Genomic DNA, 21,632 nt, shown 5'->3' with positions numbered 1-21,632 from the left:
CAAACCTGTGGGGTTGGGGAACTGTCTAGAGCTAGGAAAAATCTTCAGCCCGCACAATTGCCCTCAAATTAGGGCTTCTGGTCTGCAAACCTCCTTTTAACTATTATTAAGACTGGAAATGAATATGAATTGGATTTTCTATCTGTCAATAAAATAGCACCAGGAAAGAAGCAAGCTTCTGGGTGATAAAAGAACATTACATAACAGCCTGGAAGATGTATCAAAAAGCTTAGATTGATTGATTACCTTGAAAAATGTTTAATAGCTCTGAAGTTGCTTATAACCTTTACTTTATGTTTGCAATTCTCCATCTCTGTTTGTGCTGAGTTGACTGAAAGCGAAAGCTGAATTTTATCTATGTCATACGTTCTGGAAAGCGGAGAGAGCCAGTCAATTGTGGCAATATGGAATGCTTAGCTGATTCTTGATCTTTTATAATGACCGTTCAAAGCAGAGCTAAGAGATGAATTGTGTGGAATGTCCAGGCAGACTGGACTACATATAAAGCAGGTGAAAAAATGTAGAGAAACTGCAGAAGAAGACTTGGAATTACTTTTACCTAAACACAAAGAAACATCAGGAGGCAAATGGGAGACAGCTTTACAGCGGTCTAAAGGTGTGAAAGCAAGCAAAGGAAGCTGATGTAACATCTGAAGAGATGAATGAAATTATGACCAAATTGTGATGACTACAGAGGGTAGAAAGTGAAATGAATATCCAAGCAGAAAAAGCCTCTCATCTCCTGGGGGAAAGAACTCTTTTCTTAACTGGAACGAATCATAACTGACTGGAAACAAGGATGAAATATGATTTAATGAAGATGTAACAGGCAAATAAGTACGGACTATTGTATTGTTAAGATATGTTGGAATTCCAGAGGAGAAACCCATCACGACGAAACAGAGAAAGACCATTATGACACCTGAAGATAATAATAATTGAAGAGCTCTTTTGGACTTTTTGCATGGAAAAGGGTGAATTTGAGATGCCTAGAAGGGAACGTTGAGAAAAGGCCATCTAGAAGAATGAGAAAAAGCTGGATAGCAATACAGCTAGAAATTATCCTAGAGTGCATACTCTAAATATTTTGAATAATTGTTACATACATAATTGGCAGACAGAGAATCAGAAGACTCTCTTTTCCCCCCTCCTCCTTATCTTGCTTTTTCTCTGATTTTAAACCCTTGATAGCTCTCTCTTCATTCTATTTACATGTATGTTTTGCTCTTTGAAGATTGATATTTGGGTTAAATGAAGCTGCATACAGAGAGAATATGGATCAAAGAGGAAGGGACCTGCCTGAGAGGCGGGCCAGAGAGGTTTCTTCAGGTGTGGGGCTGACAGAAGAGGGGGAAGCTCCCAGGTGAGAGATGGGGGTGTTCACTCTTCTGTATGTGGAATAAGGCTCAACATATCATTGTGATATGGTATTCAATATACATATAGAGTTTCTCTCTCTTATTCATATTCGTATTTTTCTCTTCTCCCTGTTTTGCTTTTATTCTTCTTCTTTAGTTTGGTTTTTATTGTATCTTTTATTGAAAACTCTCAATAAAGTTTAGTATAAAAAAGCAACAGTGGTCAGGCAATGCTAGGCCAGAAATGGCTATACTGTAGTTCTTACCAGCCAAAACTGCTATAAGGCGTTTCGTACAGCCAAGAGGTCACCTGAACCTTGTTTGTTTGTTTAATTATATATTAAATTTGTATACTGCCCTTTATCCATAGGGCAGTTCACAACATAAAATTACAGTATACAAAACACATCATAAAAATAAGAACAAAAACAAACCGATAATCCCCGTTCTAGCACCCCAACTACAAAGCTGCTCTTTTGGAGAGAGTAAAATCCCATCCAAAGCAAGCAACTGACGAATTGCCCAAATTCAGACCCCCCCAAGGCAATGCCAGGATTCAGGGTCAGCCCACCCCCATGTGCCAGCACGGCTCTTTTTCAGGGTGAGGGGATTATAACTAAGCAGAATCATATAGTGAGATTCTTATATGTATAATTTGATTGTGTGGAAAAGAGTACACAAACTATTCCATTCATATCTTGTAAAATGGCTCTACAAATGGCAGCACTCATGTTAAGTTCTGGGAAAGGAACAATTTCTCCATTATTTTTCTCTGCTCCAAAAGGTTCCCTATGACTATGCAAGATGATGCAGCTTCATGGAGATGTGCTGGGCGCCCCTGAGTCCTTGCAGCTAAAAATAGCAAAAGCCAGCCTGCCTTAGTTTCTATAGAGACAACCCGCTGTCACGCTCAGAGTTGGGTTAGCCCATCAGTCAGAGCATCTCATGCGGCCACCACAATGAAGGGCCGTTGCCCAGACCGTTTGCAGGGTGGAAGCCGGCTGCAGCTCAAAGGCTCGCTGAGCCCTTCGTTAATGAGGGCTCTGGACTAATTTCCTAATAAAATGAACACTGTTGCCATTGTTTGTCACAACAGGAGAGCCTGTGCACTGTTAATTGTGTGTGTGTGGAAGGGGGAAGGGACACTGCCAGAGAAATCTGGAAAGAAGAAAAAGGTTAAAATTACCATACTGTTTTGCTGTGTGCTTCAGTGGCAGATGGGCAGAAGTTGCACATCTTGCGGCTGCCTTGGTGCAGGTGCTTCTGCCGCTGAGGAATCGCAGAGGCCGGCAGAAAGACAAACGGAGCTGAGAAGAGGCTAAACAGAAGGAAGGATGAACAAGGAATTTGGAGGAAAATAAGCAAATGTGCAGCAGCCACCACTGAGCACTTGGTAGCCACTGCAGTGAATCACTGATAGATGGATTTCATAAAATTTATATACCACTTGGTGGTAGAAGAAAAACCTCAATGCAGCTTACAAAAAAGATAAAACAATTTTTAAAAAATCCACTAAAAATTTCCAACCGTAATTTAAAACATACAGGAATTTAAAACCACAATAGAATAGATTAATATTAAAACTCATACAAACTTTCTAGACTTGTCTAAATATAACATGACATATTAACTATCATTGCTATGGATGCATACACAGAGCACCAAACACTGGTCAAATCTAAACATGTCCTACCATTGTTTTTGAAAGTTGATGAGCTTTGGGTGTGGGCAGGAGTTTCAGAAGGAAGCACCAACTCAGTGAGTTGACCAAGGTCTTTCCATTTGGCCTGATGGTTTGAATGTTCTCTCCATTAGCTTGTAGTAACTGTCCGCACAGATGTGGAGGTGTATGTCCACAGATGTTTCAAAAGTGACCTTTCAAGCACTGCCCACTTTCCATAGGACTGAAGACCCTCACACTCCTATTGCCCTTTGCAGGGGCATGTGGCATGGAAAGGCATACAGGGGCGAGATATGGCTTTCTGTTTTATACAGTGTGGCATTTATGTTTGTGAGAAGTCCCAGTATGGTGATGCTTCACAAACGAAAGACGGTTTGTTGTGGTCCCTCTTCAGGACCAAGCAAAACAAGTGTGAAAATAAAGCAGGTTAAGATCTATAGTATGGGGCTACACCGTGGCCCCCACAGCTGCACAGGGACCTGCTGTGGTCTTCCCTGATGCACACGGGGTCTGCTTCCCCTGCTCAAATCAGTTAGCAAGTAAACTACGGTACTATACATAGAGAGAGAGAGATAGGATTGCTGGAAAAATGACTTTAGAGAGCAGGCATACACCAGAGAGGATGTATGTACAATGATCAATACTAAAAGTAGAATGTGTGCGTCTGAATTGTGATCTACCACAGTTGCATTTAACATCTCGCTTCCATTAGGGTGCTACTTGACCTTCAGTCACATGGTGAAGGAAAACACTATCCGCCCCCCCGCCTCTCCAAACACACATTCGGCGCTGTCCTGATTCAGGCTTCTTTGTCTTGCCACTGAGGTCATAGGGTCCTTCATTAGGCAAACAGGCTATCCTTTCAAACCAGAATTTGGTTCTTCTCTTAGTCTTTCTCCTGAATAAAAAGCAGCAGCAATATTGGTGCTGGCATGAAACCAATTTGACAGAGCCCAACCCGTTTGCTTTCTGTCTCTCTCGGTATAATTTTCAGGAGGAACTTAAAAACATTCCTGTTTGCCCAGACATTCGATGGCTAAAAATACTGTTTCTCACAACTTTCTAGAGGGTGTGTTCCTAGTGTTGGGTAAACTGGGACAAATGAGGGATGCTGCTGGCTTACCACCCATCTTGCTGCCCTGCAGTCTCCTTGCCTGAGCTGACAGAGCTGGTCTCAGAGGTGGCGTTGAGGGCAGCCAAACTGCTGGTCCTGGGGTCATGCTGAGGTGGTCGGCTCTGTGGTGACTCAGGCCCTGGGGCTGTCACAACATATCAAACGCATGTGGCAGGCCACACGATGGACCTTGTTTTCTCAACTGGGCTGGAAGAGGGTGATCTGAAAGTGGGGGGTACCGACAACAGTCCTTTGTCATGGTCAGATCACTTCCCATTGTGGTTGAGGTTCTTAGCACATTTCCCTCTCTACAGAATGCTTGGCCCTCGGAGGTTAATGGAGTAATTGCCAGCCAGTTGCCAATCTCTTTCCCTTGATCAAGGTTCTCAAGTGGGTGGTCCTGGACCAGGTCCAGCGTGAGTGACTGGCAGGGGCGGGGGGGGGAGGCAGGAGGCCAGGAGAGTGACTAGCAATTTATGGGGTTTGACGCTGTCCACCAGGGGAGCAGGGAGAGTCAGGGCAGTCCAAGATGGAGGAATGCATGCCAGATGGCGGAAGAAGAGGCTGTGGTTGTTTATTAAATTTGTATGTCACCCTTCAGATCTCAGGGCAGTTCACAACATAGAATTACAGTTCATCCCACAGATGGGTCTGTGGACTCCCCACTCCCCGCCCTACTGTCTCCTAGAACCAGCAGGAGCCTCATTCTATTGTTTTATCACTTTGGTGCTTGCTGCCCTGGGCTCCTTTGGGACAAAGGGCAGGATGGAAATTTAATAAATCCACAAATCAATAGGAGGGCAGCAATCTGCAAGCTCTCCTGGCTCACTCAGCTAGTTCCCTCTTAGAGCAGGTTGTGTTTTCCAACCTTTATGTTAGCTGAGGTTTGATGTTGGAAGGAGAAATAGAAATGAAGCTTAACGTGCACAATAGCCCACATTTTGTGCTCTGCATTGGTTTCTTGGCAGCTGTTGTGGCCGTTAGCGAGCAGCAGATTCTGCCTTAGCAGGAGAATTGCCTGGGCAGGAGGGTTGGGAGACAAACTGTGGCCGTGATGGCAGAAAGTGGCCTCATCAAACTCCAGAAGTCCTAGACATATGGCTCCATGTTGGCAAATAATAAAAGCCCTGTGCTAATACATTTTGTAGCTTTCAAAACACAGAAGCCTGATTTGTCTTTACAGCGGGGCATAGCCTCATGCTATGTATGTTTGTGAGATAAATATTTGCTCACACAATGTTGGTGTGCTGTTATTCTGTAACGCAGGCTCCTGCTGCCCCTGGGATCAATGCCCCTGATTATGATGGTGCCTTGTCCTTTGCAGCACCTGCCTCCTGTTTATTCATAAGGAACTTGAAGACAGGAAGTTCTTGAGAGAGAATGGCATGGGAGTTTGGGGCTTCCCTCTCTCAAAAACTGCAAGTCCTACTGTAGTTTTACTGTGCAAGCACATTCTCTGCTCCAAGGAAGGAGCTGGGCCAGCAACTGGCTGCTCAGAATGTGCTTGTTCTGCTCAAACACTGATCTTGATCAGCTCCAGCAATTTGCACGAGATCTGGACAATAGTTACCTATGGAACAAGTTCCCATAAAAATCTTCAGTGGCAATTTTGCCTCATTTTGTTCCGCAGGGTGATGGGATTGCAGCCTGAGCAGGGACCACCTGGCTCTCTGCAGCTTGGTAAAGTGTGCCCTTCCCTCCACCCCAAAACTCAAGCAGCTTATAGCTTCTTTTTCTTCACGGGCATCATATATGGTTTCCAAAAATCTTAGAAACTTAGCTAATAAAATAAGGAAAGACAAATGAAGGACAAATTTGAAGGAAACATGACGAAGGCAATAGTCCAGGCGTACTCTTCCTTTCAACTGCATTCTACCTTGCCAGTGGAAATGATTGTCTGGGGTGCTCACTTGCATTCAAATTTCCTCTCCACCTGCAGTTTAAAAGTAGGAAGCTTGGCAAGGCAACATTCCTAGAGATGCTGTTCAGACAGTGCAAAGAAGACTGCAGGACGCTTGTCTTGATTGAGACACTGACATTTTCCAGGACAACGAACGGGACACCACATGGAGATGACGCACAGACAGTGCAGCTATTCCCAGCAGGTGCAGACACATCTATGCAGATGTAATGCATTGCATCTGATTCCTGCATTTTCAATAAATCAAATTGTTTTAATTACTATTGCTTCAAAGCCTGGGCTGCTTTCTTAGTTTAAATACATCTGTTTTCGGTAGCCTGGTTCTGAAGCTACCGCTGCCTGAAAACCTGCCATGACGGATCACTCAGGAGCAGCAGTCTGGCAAGCCAAGACGCAGCAGCGCTCACAGTCATTCTTGCCTGTCCTTGGAAGGGCATTGGCAAGGAGAAGGACGGACAGGGAGCAGCAGGGAGAAGGAATACGCTTCACACAGAACAGCGTCTAGCCTAAAGTGCCCTTCTGGAGTCTACCCTTCGTTGCTGCGCTGCAAGAAAACGCAACGTGTGTGCACTCAGCTTTATTTCAAATGAAGTTAAAAAGTAGTCATTTCTGCTATATAAAGACATAGTCCAGAGAGTAATCTAACACTACAAAGGCTCTCATTTCCTTCTGTGAAAGGTAGAGGGAAGAATTCTGCTTCTCAGGGGCACTGGGCTGTATGGGGTGTTAGAGGGGTAGTACCTCTGGTGAGGGATACATTGTGCTCCTTCTGGGGTAGTTTGACCACCTTTGGTCCCCACCCTGCACTCAGCTCTCACCTGCGGCTCCTAGAAGCTGTCTATATGCGACAGGAAACAGCTTATACTGGCTGGCTAAACTAGGTGAGGGGAGCCCATAGGTCTCACACCCTTGATAAGATAGGGACATCCCCAGCATGTGAAGACAGGCTCCAGTGGATTGAGCAGATGAGACCAAGAGTGAGTCCAATGGTCAAGAAGGCAGTTTCTGCACATGCTATAGAGGGAGGTGAGAGCAGATGGGGCTCATCCACTTGGGAAGGTAGCCCTTTAGGAGAAGGAAATCTCTGATCCTAACCCTCTGCTGCCATGTAGGATATCTTCAGGAGAAGAAAAGGCTAAGGAGTAAACCCTACAAAAATATGGAGTGGAGTCCCAGGACTTCCGGGTCAGCGCCATCGGCAATGGCGGAATTCCTCTGACTCAGAGGAACCCGCTCCGTGAAAATCGGGTCTAGCCGCCGCGGCGAAGGCGGAGACCCATTAAAAATCCCAGGCGGAGGAAGCCTGGGAACGTGGGATTCGGCTGACACCAGGAGCGCCTCCCCTACTCGCAGGGAAACCCCTTTTTCGGGGATCCGAAGCGACGTGGGGTGAGCAGCGCGGTGTCTTGAATCGACCGATACTTTTACGGAGTGAAGCCGCACAGCCGTTGCCGGAGAGTGCCGACTTTTTCCTGTGGACAATTGGACTCTAAACAAGTACCTGTGAGTAGAACGGAAAATTGGATTAAGAAACACTTTAATTTGGCATTGAAGCGGGAAGGTCTAAACAGGAAGTCTGCCTTCCGCTTTTTGTCTATAGACTGAAGCAAAAAATTGTGCAAGCCAAAGTCTGGAGAGTTGTATATAAAGACCTAAATTTCCCTCATTTTTAACCATCAAAACCCCTCTTGGAAGCAGGGGAAAAGAGGGGGAATTTTGATTGTTTAAGCCTGTGGAGAGAGAGTAAAGAAAGATAAATTTCCACCGTCTCAAACCTGGGAACGGGGTGTCAGAGACAGAAACCCTTGGGGAAACCCATCAACTGTGAATGGAATGTTTTTTGACAGATAGTTAAAGAAGAGAAACAAATTGATTCCAGAGTTACCTTTTGCACTTAAAAGAAACAAAATTTGAAAAATGAAAGTAACTTTCTTTTGCTGGACTTGCCTTCAAAAGATGGATACAAATGGAAATTTTTCCCTCTAGAGGGAGCTTGTTAAATTGTTGCTGGAGTCGGTCTGGGGATTTCACAGCTGTGGAGATTAGGATCGTGAGACCAGACTCTGACCTTGAACAAAAATGGATATAGAAGAAGTTTTGGTGCTTGCTTTTTGCAAGACAAATGCCTTGTTGGAAGGTGAATCTGATGACTGTTGCAGTTCAAAATTTTGGACAAACAGTGAATACTTATATAGAAACCACTCAGGACCCAACCCAGGAACCTGTTTTGACAGAGCAAGTGCAAATACAGAAGACAATGGAGGAGGTTGCTGTTGAACCTCAAGCAACACAAATGGATAGAACCGAGGCCCTGCAGGAGCACAAGCCACTGTTTTTGAGGATTGAACCTGGAGTGGGCCAGGGGGGGTCTGGAGTTGTGGGGGTCCTTAATTTTGGAGGGACTTTGAAACATGCATTTAAATATTTTTTGGACTACCCGGTTGACTGTGGGGAATGGGACTGTGGGGAATGGGCTGATCTGATGAGGGGAGAGGGAGATATTTTTGGGTTGGAGTTCCCCCGAGACCTATTCCTCAATGAGAAAGGAAAGAAATTAAGAAAGAGACCAACAAAAGATAAGGCAAAGTGCTGGTATAAACAAGAAGAAGAACTGCAGAAGGGACATGGAAAAGACTTAAGAGCCTCGGACATAAGACTACCAGGTTGATGGACTAGATGGAAAGGACAGTAAGGCCTGACATAACCCGAGACCAGGAAGAAGGGACGTTGGATGAAGATTGGAAGAAAGTTTTAAAAATTTATTTTGGGAATTAGGGTAAAATCTATTTTAGGAATTAGGAAAAATGGTGGAATGAAATTATTTGGCTTTAGTAGAAATGATATTAGGAGATATATATAAATAAGTATTAAGTTCTAGGATTTAAGGTATTGTATCGAAAGATAAGGTTAAAATAAATTAAGGTAAATTGAATGACAGAATATTCTGAAAGATGAAAAGGATTTGCTGAGTTAATTGATAGGTTAGACTGTTAAGATAAACTATCCAATAAAAATTGAGAAAGATGGAAAGAATTTGCTGAAACAAATAATTAAATTAGAATACAAAAAGGGAGGTGTGAGGAAGTCGATGAAACAAGTAAATGAAAGACAAAGAGATGGAATATTGGATGTGTGTTTTATTTTTTATTGCTGTATTTTTCTTTTTTCTCTTTTTTTCTATCTTTTTTTTTCTTTTTTAAGATATTGTAATGTAACTTTTTTGCTGTTTGTTTTTTGTTTTTCTTTTTTTGTAATCTCTAAATTCTCAATAAATATCATTTAAAATAAAATCAAATCTGGAGTGGAGTCCCCAAGTCTGTTGGGTGGCGCCTTGTATCCCTCCTTCCCACAACTCCTGCAGCCAAGCTGGTGCCAAACATGTTATTCTGCTTTCCTTTGGACCACATCAGTGAGGCAGGGGGGTGGTTCTTGTCGTGGGCAGCCCTGGCTCTCTAGACACACGGCCCAAGCTTGTGGTCACTTCAGTGCTGCTGACACAGCAGTTTGACTTCATCCACAGAGGCACACTCCTTTCTTTCTTGAGACAGACAGATGCCAACAACAACATCAACAATACCCCAGCACTTCTACTTGCTTGGAAAAGTGGGGTGAAGTATTGCATTACTCTGCGTGTGTGTTTCTCCACTGTTTATATTTGTGATCATGTCATGAATCTGACACTTGTTGATGGAAGGCACATGACAAACCTGAAGCAGACATTTCTTGAGAGAGTAGGAAGTACAGTAAGTCACCCAGAAGATTCTCTCTTCAAACTAACACATCCTGCCTAACAGATTTTTTTGCTGCTCATGGATCCACTTATGAATAACTGGCAGACGTCAGGTCTGGTGTATAGTCACATCATGGGCACAGGGCTTTGCAGTCTCTTTACATTGCTTCCATGGGACAACAGAGTCATTTCCTATTTCCATCCATCTCTGGTTTAGAAGGGAGACCACAGACAGACGACATAGGACATGACAGATTTGCTGGGATCTGTGGTCCATCTACTCCCTATCTCATTACCAGTCATAAGACTCTCAAGGATTCTGCCACTTGGGAGGTGCATTGCCAAAGAACCAGCCAGCACTTGCAGCACAATGTAGTTACTGAAGAGCAGTAGTGCATTGGCACACAACCAACCTTAAACACAGCGTTTTATTTCAAATAAAGGAGCCCAGAAATATACCCTTGAAGGAGGACATAACCCCTAAAAGTCTTTATGGCGATTCCTATTGGTACCACCTTGCTTAAGATAAAAACTATACTTTAAAGGTGAGCACAGAGTGCACTAATGCATGCTGCCAAAACTGCAGGTGCCCCTTCCCATCCCTGCTGCTGCTGCAGTGCCACAAGCAAAGTTATCTTCACATTTGGGGAAGCAAGGAAATGAGTGTAGCAAGTCCATTTACCTTTGCTGGGTGCATGCAGCCAGTGTTGACCAAATCAGCGAGCTACAATAATATAGGCTGCAAATCAGTCCATTATACTGGAACCAGGGCCAGCCCAATACATTTTGGCACCTGAGGGAAACCATAAATCCTGTCAGCATCTAACTCCTCTGCTCGGAGACCCTCACTGACTGCTGATTTGCTACCAGGTCAGTCCAAGGAGTTACAATTAGAGCAGAAAGCCCTTGACAACTTGGGACCAGTTTCCCTGGGAGATTGCCTTACCACCCATGTACCTATCCGCTGCTTCGGTCAGTGGAACTGGAAGCGCCACAGGTGCCATATAAGACCCCCTCTGCATCTGTGGAGGATTCCTTAGCCTGACAGCGAACCTGTGCTTTGGAACTTCCTGTCTACTGACAACAGGCAGGCGTCTTCACTGTACTATTTTCTGCCCCTGCTAAAAACTTTTTGTGGATACACAACTTTTTTTTATTATTATTACTTTTAAGATCAGTTCCGCCTTTTGTCCAAAAAGCTCAAGGAGGCTTGGTGGATCTCCTTCTCCCCTTTTCACAAGAACTCTGTAAGGATAGACTGAGAGTGACTGGCCAAGGTCACCCAGGGAGTTTCATGGTTGAGTGGTGAGTGGTATCCTGGTTTTCCAGGTTCTACTCTATGTAGTAGCCATACATCATTTTCCACATTCTAGAAAAAAAGATGGAGAAGTAAATAAGCTTGGGGGAAGGAAATAATCTTCCCTCAAAAGTCTGCAAATTTAGGTGGGACCTTGTTAACTGTCCTGTGTGGCAACTTCTGTGCATTACTCAGAAGTAAGCCCCACTGAATTCCAGGAGCTAAGCCAAGGTTTAACTTAGTGAGTCATCTGAACCCAGGCTTCTGCTTATACTCTCTCCAGACTAACAATGAGCTGTAACCAAAAACAAACCTGAGGTAAATTTCACCCCCACAAATCAAAGTTTCTGCTTACTCCTCTTTAACATCATCCTCATCATCCTCATCATCATCATCATCAATATACCCTGTCGATCTGGTTGGAAAAACTTAAGAAAACTTAAGATGTCTATAGAAAACTTAAGATGTCTATAAATATTCATATGGCATTCACTGTGATTCATCAGAAAACATTTTATTGCTTCACTGAAGTGGAATGAGGCAGCTCAATTCTTAATATGCAGGCGGATGAGGCTCTTAAATTAAATCCTTAAACAGCAACAAAAGTCTAGTTACAGAGTGAATGGCCAAAGAAATATTCTGCAAGACTAGATAGATAATCCAAGGGGTAAAAAGACAGTTCTACCAGCAGTACTGGGGTCAAACACATTTGCCAGGATCCAAAGGGATATTTCAAAGTCTATAAAGATAGTCCCAGATTATTTTTAAAATAGTGTTTCTTCTCACTGAACATTGCAAAGCCAGGCTACTTCAAAATCCTCTTTGCTCTGCTTCACAATTGGCTTGTCTTGTGACCTGCAAGGCTTCTGTTGAAGAAACATTTGCTGAAAGTGGCCCCCTGCCATGTAACTAGTTGTGCAGTGCTTTGGATCCTGGCCATTAGCTGAAAGTAAATTATATTGATTTAACGTGTTTAGAATAAGAGAGCCTCTTGGGCATATTTAAAACCACATTAAATACATGAAGCAAATAAACAACATTATTTGTCAGTCAACAAAAATACTAACATTGACAATGAGTGAATAGGTATATTTATTTGGAATTATATATCATCATAGCTCTAAAAGGAGGACAGATTACACAAACATTTACAGTTGCATATTGAAAAGCAGGACCAATCAAGGAGAGATGGATATTCCTCCCATCATGATCCCAATCGTACCTGCCTTTGGAGACAAGAAATTATAAATTATCTACTATCTCCAGAGAGATAAATAAAGTGTCACATTGCTATTGGTAGTTTCAGTAAGCTTCAATTAAACAAGTTTTAAGACTGAAAGAATGAGCTAACTTTGCAAATAACAATTTAAAAGTACTTTGTTAGGAATCTGGATAAAAAAGCTTTTCTCATATGGGAGGCCTCAGCCCTGAGACCAGGTCTAATGTAAACTGAATACCAATAAGAATGCTGTGGCCTAAGAGAAGGTCATTCTTGTAGGCCTTCTATTATTAATTGAGATAAGCCAGCAATCTGTCCAAACCCAAGACCAACTTCTGACTCCCAACATGGGACCCATTTTAACTTTTTGTTTATACTTAATAATGCTAATAATGCACATTGTTAACCCTAAAATGGTATTTCACAATAAAGTGTCACATTGCTATTAAATCAAAACTAGTGTCTGTCTTTCCTTTTGCTCTCACTCTCTCTCTCTCTTTCATTGCCTGCTGGTGCCTTTTCTCCCTGTCCTGTTACCTAGTTCATCTTTCACAATTCTCTCTCTCACGAATTCCTCTACTCACAGCTTCTTCTACCATCTCACTTACTCTACCTTCCTGTCTTCTCCCCGTCTACTTCCTTTCACCTGCTGCCGTTGACTTTCCTATAGGCATTCCATCACACTTCCATAAAGCAAATAGAAACAGTTTAGAGTCCCTCTCCACTAAAATCTACTCCCACCACAGCTGGTGCAAAATGACCAGAGTGTGCACCAGAACACGACACCTTGAGCATATAACACCAGAGCTGTGGCTGGGTGATCTTGCGCCCCTGGCAGAACCGTTAAGATTGTGTCCTCCAGCCACAGACAAATTGGCTCTTATTTCCGCCTCTCCTCCACCCCCCCCCCGCACCCATTCAATTCACCCTCTATATAAAACCATTTCTTTTGAGGCAATGATCAATATTTATGGACAGTTTTGTGCCCCCCCTTGCTTGCGTCCCTGGCGGGGGCCCACCTCACCCCCCCCTAGCTACGGCCCTGTATAACACTAATCCTGTCACTGGCTGCCCATTAGTTTTGGGGCCCAATTCAAAGTGCTGGTGTTTTGGGGCCCAATTCAAAGTGCTCTAAAGCCTTACTCGACTCAGGACCTCAATACCTTAAGGGCTGCTTAACTGACCAGGACCCTGCACTTGTCATTGGGGTCCCTTCTCTCCCAGAGAGGTTCGGAGGGTGACAAGAAGAGAACAGGCCTTTTCTGAACTCCCCAGAGAGGTTTTCCTGGCACCATCGTGACATGTCTTTAGGCGCCAGACAAAAACATTCCTCTTTACCCAGGCCTACGGCTATTACATAATCAATGGCCTGCGAAAGCATGGGGGAGAGGACTGGTATTATGATGACTATGTCATTATTAGGCTGTCAGTGTGCTTTTTATTATGTGTTTATCATTGATGTTTCGTCATGTGTTTCTAATGATGTACACCTTCCTGGGATCTTTGCATACAGGGTGGTATATAAATTGAAAACTACTACTGCTATAGTCATATGCACAGCATTTTCCCCTGGTATCTCACCAGAACACGAGCTCAAATGCAGAGCCTTTGTGGGGCTGGCTGGGGGTGGTGCATGTGGTCTGGGATGTGAGGTGGCAACACTGCATGTCTAGGTGAAGCTGTGAAAAGCAAAGCAGAGGTAGGACGTGAGGCACGAGGAACTTGCTAACTATAAAGCAAGATGCCTACTATATGGATGCCCCTTTTTGGTCCCGCAGAGAACTTTTCCCCTGGTCCAGTGCTATTGCAGGTTGCATGCAGTGCGGTGAGGATGTGATATCCCCACCTGCTTCGACTCCCACATTCTGCAGCAGCGCAGTCTTTGGCATATGCGACACCAGGGTGCAAAGATCCGCCCAGCACCCCAAAATTTAGTTTAGCCCCCAAATTAACTTTTATTAGTGCTTATGCCTTATCTCTTGTTTACGAAAGAAGGGAAGGAAAGGAAACAAACTTTTTTATTTGCTCATTTATTTACAATACACTTAAGTATACAACACTACCACACTTAAACTTAGAAGTATTGTTTAGGCACCTACTTAGGAGAAACATCAGTTGTGTCAAAGGTGCTGCTGACCCTGCTGCCGCATAGCAGTGCAGCTCAATACAATACGTAACATATTTTGATGTAAGAGTTAATTTCGCGTGCACGGCGCCGTTGAGAATGAAAGCGTTGTTGTTGAGTCTGACAAGAGCCGTCGTTGAGTCAAGCGCCGCCGTTGCGAATGACAAGTGCCACTGCTGCTGCTGCTGCAGCGCATCTTTGTTAAATGAGTGCACAAAATCGAAAGTCTTTTAGTGAAACAGTAGGTATACATTTCGGCAATACCTAGGTATATATGTATTTTGTTTTTCTAACTTGATCAAAATTATTTATTATTTCATAACAGGTAGATAGTTAAGAGCTTAGGTGGCTTCAGCGGCTGGCACTCCCCATAATTCAGTGCCCGGGTAACCCGCACCCCTTGCACCCCCAGGTAAAGACGTCCCTGTTCTGCAGGCAGTGGGCTCCTTCCACCACTTCCTGGGCTCCCTGGCACTGCCGTGGTGAGCACCCAAGAAGCCCTGCTGCAGCATCTGTTTCCAACATGCTTCTGCTTCTGGGAGAAGGGTAGAAAGCCATGGAAACAGAGAGTGAATAGAGCCCCTTTATTATACAGAGCTCTCTGGGTAGAGATATAGCTATTGAAAGGTGGAGAATACGGTCGGCCAGAAACATGCATCTAATTGAAAAAGGGTTGTGCCTTTCTCTAGGCACATTGCAACCTTTGTGGATAAAACAAGTGTTTCATCAGAAGATTGTGTCCCATCCCAGATGTCAAATGGAGGGTCCCTTTGGTCTGTGCAACCTGTCCAAACTATTGGCAACAGCTTTGCCCAAAGCTGGTGGCCTCATGACCCAACGGTCTCCGATATAAATCAAGGGACAGTTGACTTAAATTTGACAAAGCAAGAATGCACACAGAAGTTCTCTTAATAGTAAAGGCATAACTGCTTTGTATCAACCCGTGCTTGCACTTTGCCCAAGAGCACAAGAAGCACATTGCTAAAGTCCAGTAGCTTTATTTGCAAGAGCCTCGTCAACTAGCAGGCACCAGTGCTGCATAAAGGTAAAGGTAAAGGTACCCCTGCCCGTACGGGCCAGTCGTGTCCGACTCTAGGGTTGTGCGCCCATCTCACTTAAGAGGCCGGGGGCCAGTGCCGTCCGAAAACACTTCCAGGTCACGTGGCCAGCGTGACGAAGCCGCTCTGGCGAGCCAGCACCAGCGCAGCACACGGAAATGCCGTTTACCTTCCCGCTATAAAGCGGTATCTATTTATCTACTTGCACTTAAGAGTGCTTTCGAACTGCTAGGTGGGCAGGAGCTGGGACCGAACGACGGGAGCTCACCCCGCCGCGGGGATTCGAACCGCCGACCTTACGATCAGCAAGTCCTAGGCACTGAGGTTTTACCCACAGCGCCACCCGCGTCCCTAGTGCTGCATGGTACAGCATAATTTATCATCTCCCCACTTCTGATATAAATGATATACAGAGGATGTAATTGTACTAAAGTTACATGAAGAGAACTTTTAAAATAAGGTTGTCTACAACTGCTTGTCCCCCCCCCCGCATTGGATCGGGGTGGGGAACCAAGCTTCTTCTGCCCAATTTTATGCTGATAGGGGAAGCCTGGAGAGAAAGTTTAGGAAGGCAGGATGAAAAAGAAACGGGGGTGGGGGACAGTCAAGACAGACAGAATGGTGGAAAACGGGAGCCCTCTCAAGTCCATCCCGTCTGACCTCTGGCAAGAGCAATCTGTTCCTCTCCAGGCAGAGAAAAGAGATGGCCTGGCATTTATAAGAACATTTCATGGGGGGGGGAGAGCTTTAGGTTGTGGGTAAATAGCTAAATAAATAAATAAACAAACAAATGTAACTTATTGATTAGTGTGAAAAGGATGTTAAAGGATATGTTGACGGTTCAAAGGGGAGTCAGGAGAAAACTTGCTTCACCAGCAGATCAGTAAGCAATTAGGAAATAAACCTTTGGTGCTCTGAAAGTATACAAAAGTTAACCGTGGAAAAGAATGTATATGCTTGCTGCAAATAGTGAGATGATGCAACATTAGTTATGGGAGCGATCTGTCCAAATGTAACACTTTTAGGTCATTTTCAGTAGGAAAGATTTAAGAATAGGTTTTATCTCGCCCCCCCCCCCGGAATGGCTTAAAATAGTGATTCACTTGGGTTGCATACCCTGTTCTGTGCATTATTTGTTGTTGAGAAGTGGCGCACATGGGACTCCTGGGCCAGATGAGAGGGACGCTGGCTTTGCCTCTTGGCGGCTTGAGAAGCATCCCTGACCTCTGCAGGTGTCCACACACTTCCACGTCGCGCTCCTGGGATGGTGTGGGGAGGAAGAGGCGGCCGAAGGCGGATCTGGCGAGACCCTGTGGATCCCGGCAGGATAATCCTCGATTCCAGGGAGCAGGGGGCTCTTCGGAGGGAAAAGCAGAGCGCAAGAGGGAGGAGAGCGCAAGGAAGACCCGGTTCCGGGGGGGGGGGAGCCAGAGCAGCGGCCGCCCCCCGAGAGAGACCCTTTTCCCGCCCACGGAGAGCCCCGCGCGCGGACTCCCCTCGGGGTCCGGGGGGGAGGGGGAGGGAGGCGGAGAGCACCGGGCGCGCACCCCCCCAGCCACGCATGCGCGCCTGCTGGGCGGTCCTTCCCCGTGACTCCTCCCCTCGCTCCTCCCGCGCCACACAGGGCCGCCCGTCGCAGCGTCGTCCCGCGGGGCTGGCGCCGGGCGCGGCCACGGAAAGAGCCAGCGAGGAGCGAGAGCGCGCCCGCCTTCGGCTGACTGACTGACTGGGCCGGCGCGGCGAGGGGCAGAGGCGGGAGGCTGCGCGGATCCGGCGGCGGGGAAGCGTCTGGGTGGTCGCCTCCGCCGGGCGCCCTGCGAGGTAGGCTCTGCCGGGCCTCGTCCCAGGCCGAGGGGGAGCCGCGCGGCGGAGGCAGGTGCAGCGCCTGAGGGAGCGGGGTCGCCAGGGAGCCTCCTCCGCCGCCTCCTGCCGCCGCCGCCGCTGTCCAAGGTCCGCCGCGCGTCTCCCGGGCGGGGAGGCAGCCAGGCGAAGGCTGCGCGGGCGGCAAAGCCCCTCGCCCGCCCCGCCGGCCGGGCCTGCGCGGCGCTCGCTCTTCCTCCACGCGCCGAGGAAGCGGCCGCGTCCACACGTGACGGCGGGCCGGGGAGGACGGCGGCGCTTTCAGGCGGAGGAGGAGGAGAAGCGGGGAAGGATGGAGAGGCCGCTTTCAATCCCCCAAGCTCCCCGGTGGTCCCTGCAAGCAGAAAGCCAGCACCTCAGGGAGAAGGCGGGCGCTGCTGGGCACGGCGCGGGGGGGGGGGGCGGGCCGGGGAGAGTCCGACGGGCCTCGTTGGCCTTTTCCACTCGGGATCGGGGCCGCCTCGCCCAGGGCGCTGAGCGCCTCGAAAAGCGGGTTGACTCCGGAGCGTCTCCTTGGGACCCCCGGGAGGCAGCTGCCTCTTTGCTTCTGCGCACCTGCTCTCCTTCCCTACCTGTTTACACGGGGATCCTTTTCTCCTCGCTAGTGAGGAGCCTGAATCGCAGCTGATTCTAGAAATCTATACAGTATAGCTGATTCAAGTTGGGCGCTCGGTGACTATTGCTTTAGTCAGCAGCATGTTTGCAATATGGATTATAAAAGAGTAACAGTTGGTCAGATTAAATGTCTTGGTTCAGCTGCGAAAAAGATCAAAATGAGCTTAAAGTATTCGGTGTTAAAATTACTTTAACTTTGTTTAAAATAGGATTAAAATAGAAACATGGGTTTAGTTCACTTTCCTGAGGATAGATTCAAATAAACTCCAGTGCACTTATTACTGATGCCAATAAATATTTTGCTTTGGGGAAAGAGAGTTACAAATAGGGAGAATTCCCCTGCCTTTCATAGAAAATGTGAGCGCCTGTAAATACAGTGAGACAGTTACAGATAGAGAAAACCTTCTCAAAACGTTACGGCCTTTATTAAGAGTGATTCCGGCTTTGGCATTAGCAGAAACAAGGACTCTTATGGTATACACAAAAAGCAACAAGAGAGGGGCAACTATAGCTACAGCTCAGAAATTGGGAAATACGGATTATGAATTGAAATACATGTACTTTGTAGAAATTCTCATAGGGCATTTCTTTGCTTCTTTTCTTGAGGAATAGCAGGACAACAGGAATGTATTTATGTGTTTCTGTTTATTGTTTGTTTATTTATTTATAATATTTATATTCCACCCTTCCTTGTGCCATTCAGGGTGACTAAAAACAAATGATAAAATTTAATAAAAGCCAACAACAAGCTGGGGACAATGACTATGTCTTTAGTCAGCAGCATGTATGGGAGGCTTATATATCAGCATTAGAGTTTTTCTGAGTCTGTAATTGTTTTAAAATATTTCAGGGTAACAGTACTTTCAGTTCTTTGAAACTCAGAACGACACAAAATTTTAGTGTCAGAAGCTCAGAAGTGTCAAAATTTTAAATGTGAGATGAATGCTACTTGGGTGTGAGAAACTGTATTTTTGAATGCTCAGTGAGGTCAAAATGTAACTGGAGTTGGGATGTTGAAAATATTACTCTGGCAATCCATTTGTATTTAGAATCTCTTACTTTCCAATAATTTCCTTGATTTTCAGGTAGATCTAAGTCAAGCAACCTTTCTTTGTTTAATGATCTCTGTGTTGCTTTCCATTCTCCACGTTTCTTTATCCATACAGTAGCCCTCTAGTCTAAAGTTGTTGTTTAGTCGTGTCCGACTCTTCGTGACCCCATGGATCAGAGCACGCCAGGCACTCCTGTCTTCCACTGCCTCCCGCAGTTTGGTCAGACTCATGTTTGTGGCTTCAAGAACACTGTCCAACCATCTCATCCTCTGTCGTCCCCTTCTCCTTTCCCAACATCAGGGTCTTTTCCAGGGAGTCTTCTCTTCTCATGAGGTGGCCAAAGTATTGGAGCCTCAGTAGATCACTTTAATTCCCATTTTACACTTGCGAATCTAAGGGTGCAAAGTAATTACTTGGCTATGGTCAAGTAATGAATTGTTGTTTATGTTGTTGTTATTTGTTTTTGTTTTTTCAAATTGCAAACACCATCATTTTACTTTTATATCACATTCTCAATAATTTTCCTAATTTGTTTATGTTGTTTTAATTATACATCACTTTAGTATTTCAATTAATAGAAAAATGACTCATAAATAATAATCCATGCTTCAGTGCTGCATTTACTGAGTCAGGCCGGTTCTAAGGAGAAGTTGGTTATAGGAGCCAGAGTCGTGATCTGTTGCAGGCAAAGCCTGGCAAGACATGAGGTGGGGAGAGGGAGTTTGAATCTTGGGACGATGGAGGCCCTTTGGGTGGTGGTTCCCATGTTTAGGAAATTGGAAGTTGCCTGTTCTGGATGAGAGCTGCGCTCCTTCTGAAGGAGCAATCTCTTCAGAGCAGTCTGTGTAATTTGGGTGTACTCTAGGATACATCTTTGTCACCAGAGGCCTTTGTAGCTACAAGTGCCTTTTAGCAGTTTCATCTGGTTTGCCAGCTACATCCATTCCTGGGCAGGGATAACCTGACCACTGTTCCATGCACAAGTAACTTGGGGGATGGATTACTACAATGCACTCTATGTGGGGCTACCCTTGGGTCTGGTTAGGAAGCAACTGCTTGTGCAGAATGCTGTGGCAAGAATACTGGTGGGAGCTTCTGGTTGAGAACATAAGACACCATTATTAAAACAGCTACACTGGCTGCCTATCTGCTGCTGAGCCAGGTTCACCATTATTTTATTGATTTTCAAAGCCCTAAGCAACTTTGATCCAGGATACATCAAGGTTCACCTGAACCCTTCTATTCTAGCTGGAACACCGAGATTATCTGCAGGAGTATATTTGTGTGTTCCTCGAGTTTGTGAGGCTGATATGACAACAGTGAAAAACTAAACCTTTAGTGCAATAGGTCCACTCCTGTGGAGCACCCTGCCAATAGAGATTTAGCGGGAGCTTTCTGCATTGCAGGTGGTTGGACTAGATGACCCTTGGGGACCCTTCCAACTCTACAGTTCTATGATTCTGTACCAACTTCTAAGCACCTGCTAAAACCCTTCCTATTCCACCAGGCCTATGCAGGCAATTAAGAGTATACCCACCGCAGTGGTCTGTTGATGTTTTAATTTCTTTTTGCTTTTAACATGCTTTTAACTTTTTTATAATATTATTGTTTGGTTTTGTTATATTGTTGCAAACTGTTTTGATATATCTTTATGAGATAGTAGTATATAATTTTTTAAAATAAACAAACAAACAAACAAACAAACAAACAAATAAATAAATAAATAAATAGTAGGCCATTTTCCCACCACATAGATGTGCTCAAAGCACCTGTTTTTTTCTTCTTCCCTAGTTGGCATTTGTCTATCTTGGGAAGCAGTGGAAGACTGCACCTTCAGGGGTGAAGTCAAACTGTTGGAGAGCTGTGGCTATACAGTCTGATATGGGAGAGACATGTTTTGTTGCAGCTGGGACAGATGAATGTGTCCAGTTGTGTTGATGCAGGTGTGCCATGGTGTTTCTTCTCTCTGCCCTCCTGCCAGTGGTTATTCTTCCTCTGGTCTGTGGTGTGGATACACAACCTGACTGATTGTCTCAGGTGCTTGTGGTCATCTGCAAGTGTTTCCCACATGGCAGGGTTAATGCTGCCAGCCTTTATGTCACTTTTTTGACATCTTTGTAACACAGAGTTAGTCTGCCATTGGGTCTGGAGCTTGAAGTCAGCTCTCCGTAAAGCACGTCCTTGGGGAGCCTGCCATTTTCCATTCTGTGGACCAAACCAGCATAGATGGGGCTGAGACAGAAACCAGCTAGCATCACGGAAAGCACATAGTAAACAGTTTGAACCCTCATCACCAAAAGTTACTTTACATTACAAAACCTAATGGATGTTCACAGCTTGTGTTCATAACCATGGTTTGCAGGGTTAGTGTTGTAAGTCCAGTTCAATTTAATCTTCTGCATGTTTGTTTAGAAATGCAGCCAGTTACATTCATTGGTACTTTCTTGCAGAAAAATAGGCATAGGAGTGTAGCCTCATTTTCTCAAGTGCTTTTTTCGGGATGTTGGGGCCCTTCTATTGATGATGTACATGCTTGCTTTGATGTTCCAACAGAAAGTGAAGCCAAAGAGTCATTCCAAAGGAACCTAATGTTCCTTATCAA

The 21,632-nt window shown here is 45.2% G+C and overlaps 1 protein-coding gene and 1 long non-coding RNA gene across 10 annotated transcripts in view; one reads left to right on the top strand and one right to left on the bottom strand.

Annotated features, from left to right (window-relative positions):
• LOC128400844 (uncharacterized) overlaps positions 1-2,663 on the bottom strand; it is an 88,612-nt gene extending 85,949 nt beyond the window's left edge. Inside the window, exons 1-2 of the long non-coding RNA XR_008327390.1 lie at positions 2,545-2,663; positions 247-369 (exon numbers count right to left, since the gene is read on the bottom strand). This is a non-coding gene — a long non-coding RNA (uncharacterized LOC128400844). The remainder of the gene's footprint in view (positions 1-246; positions 370-2,544) is intronic.
• Positions 2,664-17,130: 14,467 nt separating this feature from the next.
• Positions 17,131-21,632, top strand: part of ADARB1 (adenosine deaminase RNA specific B1) — a 54,195-nt gene continuing 49,693 nt past the window's right edge. For 6 of the 9 annotated variants that reach the window (XM_053363339.1, XM_053363320.1, XM_053363309.1 and 3 more), the window contains exon 1: positions 17,131-17,324. The gene's annotated coding sequence lies outside the window, so the exon portion shown is untranslated. The remainder of the gene's footprint in view (positions 17,325-21,632) is intronic. The other 3 variants (XM_053363358.1, XM_053363348.1, XM_053363366.1) reach the window with 1 other exon arrangement.

Source organism: Podarcis raffonei, chromosome 1 (genome assembly GCF_027172205.1).
Source record: "Podarcis raffonei isolate rPodRaf1 chromosome 1, rPodRaf1.pri, whole genome shotgun sequence".
NCBI classification, from domain to species: domain Eukaryota; kingdom Metazoa; phylum Chordata; class Lepidosauria; order Squamata; family Lacertidae; genus Podarcis; species Podarcis raffonei.
Note: the sequence above shows the minus strand (reverse complement) of the source record. Positions and strands in the feature narration are given on the sequence as shown.